Below are 2,028 nucleotides of genomic sequence, written 5' to 3'. Positions count from 1 at the left end.
TTTATCCATATCAGAAAGTGTTCTCAACGCCGTTACATAGCGTATTGTCCCGATGGGAATATGCTCAGTACCTAGCTACACAAATAAACATCACACTTCTTTGTCAAGAATCAAAACTTTTAATGACGATAAAACAGATATTTATCCCCCCAGAGAACCATTACATCATCAAGCAGCCTCTCACATCCATCACTTAGGCTATTTGAGACGTGAAGCGAACGGAAAACTGACTAAACATCCATCTGCTTCATGTTAAGTAAAAATCAATCGTTATGCCACTCCAATAGCACGCGAACAAATTCAATTTTGACAGATGTGGGCTTGTATAACAGTGAAGAGAACTCAAGGACAAGAACAGCATTGAAGACTGGAGAGAAGGCAAAAGATTTAAGGAAGAAATCTGAGTGGCGGAAAGGTTATCTAAAACAGGTGATGCGACCATATGGGGAAAATAAAGGCGGTTATAGCAGGTCAAAATTTTGCAAGCAATTTTTAAGAAAACGATATAAAATATTGATCGAACGAGGAAAATTCTTGGCCTGAATTTCAAGAATTCAAAGACAACGACAATTAAAGAAATTACAAGTTTAAAAAAAATTGAGCCCGTTCATAACAACCTAAGACACATTTCCCATTAAAGCAATAATTTAGATATTTTATTGATAAGAACATCCCAAGCCTTCCTTGGATGAATAGGCGTATAGCGGGAAATTAAATCACACATAATTCCAGTAAACATATCAGTAGCGTTCCTATCAAGCATAACTCACCGCAATGGCCATCTCTCTAACCTTCATTTAGTCTAAGATTCAGGAGCTTCAAATCACGGCACCTTTTTCATCCAACCCCAGATTAATTTAAATTCTCCCTCATCTCAACCGTATTCCTGCTGCACCACTAAAACCCAAACTAGATCTAAATCTCGAGTCATGACAGTTGTGCATCATTAACTGAGCGAAACAGCAATGGTCCACCAATTTCAATTTCTAACCGCTTAGGCACAACAATCGAAGAGAGGAAGTTCCATTAGATATAGAAGGCATGTGCCACTATCATTCAGATTTAATTTTTGGTTATGATACGTAAGTTTTTCTATAAATTAAGTTCAAATTCAATACGCCAAGGTTGATTGTAAAAGAAAACTTGCAAAAATCTTGTCATCGATATTAAAGAAATCTTATACTTTAATGATTAATCAAGCTAACTTAATATAATTCTGTTAATCACCATATGATCTTACTGAAAAACTTTTGATCAGTGTGTTATCCATAGAAATTATTGGTATGAAAATGTATCCATTAAAAGAAATTAGAATTGATAATTATGATAATACAATTTTTATACATGAAATGAATAATGCCGACGGGTACGTCGACGCTATTTAAGAGTTCGAGGAGAATATCACAAGTATTATTTCGGAGATAAATAATTACTCCAGAAAATGAATTGAAATCTAACTACTCTGAATTAAATTACAATTAAACTGGAGAGATTTTATTTTTCAAATAAAAATCTCATTTTTAACTCGTTACACGACAGCGTACCCCGTTTCTTTCGCTAAGCGCGGCGCTACCCTCAATTTTTCCGACTCGAAAACACCATCGTCACCGTTTAAAAAAAAGATAAAAACTCATCCACCCTCCCTTGATTTTACCCACGGCGCTTTTACAGCTTTGTCTGGCATCCATTGATTGCACACAAAAGGAACATCCGAGAAGTGGTTATTGCGGCTGGCGGGATAAAATCAATCGTCGAGAGAAAAGCGCGTAAGAGAGAGATAGCCTTTGACCTTTACCTGCGTAGAGCGAAGCCCCTCTCGAGCGAGCGAGCGAGCTATATACCTTTTCCTCCGCCACTCCACCCTTTTTAGGACTGGCGCCGGGGTTCGGGATGGTGAAGGGAGAGAAAATGGAACGGTAGGGGGAGAGGGGAGGGGTAGAGAGACACGGCGACGAGGATTATTAGGGATTTATCGAGGATTTGTCCGAGTGCGAGAGGGAAAGGAGGGAGGGAGGGGGTTGGAGGAGG

The sequence above is a fragment of the Ischnura elegans genome, chromosome 1, assembly GCF_921293095.1.
Source record: "Ischnura elegans chromosome 1, ioIscEleg1.1, whole genome shotgun sequence".
NCBI classification, from domain to species: Eukaryota; Metazoa; Arthropoda; class Insecta; order Odonata; family Coenagrionidae; genus Ischnura; species Ischnura elegans.
This window is presented reverse-complemented; position numbering follows the sequence as displayed.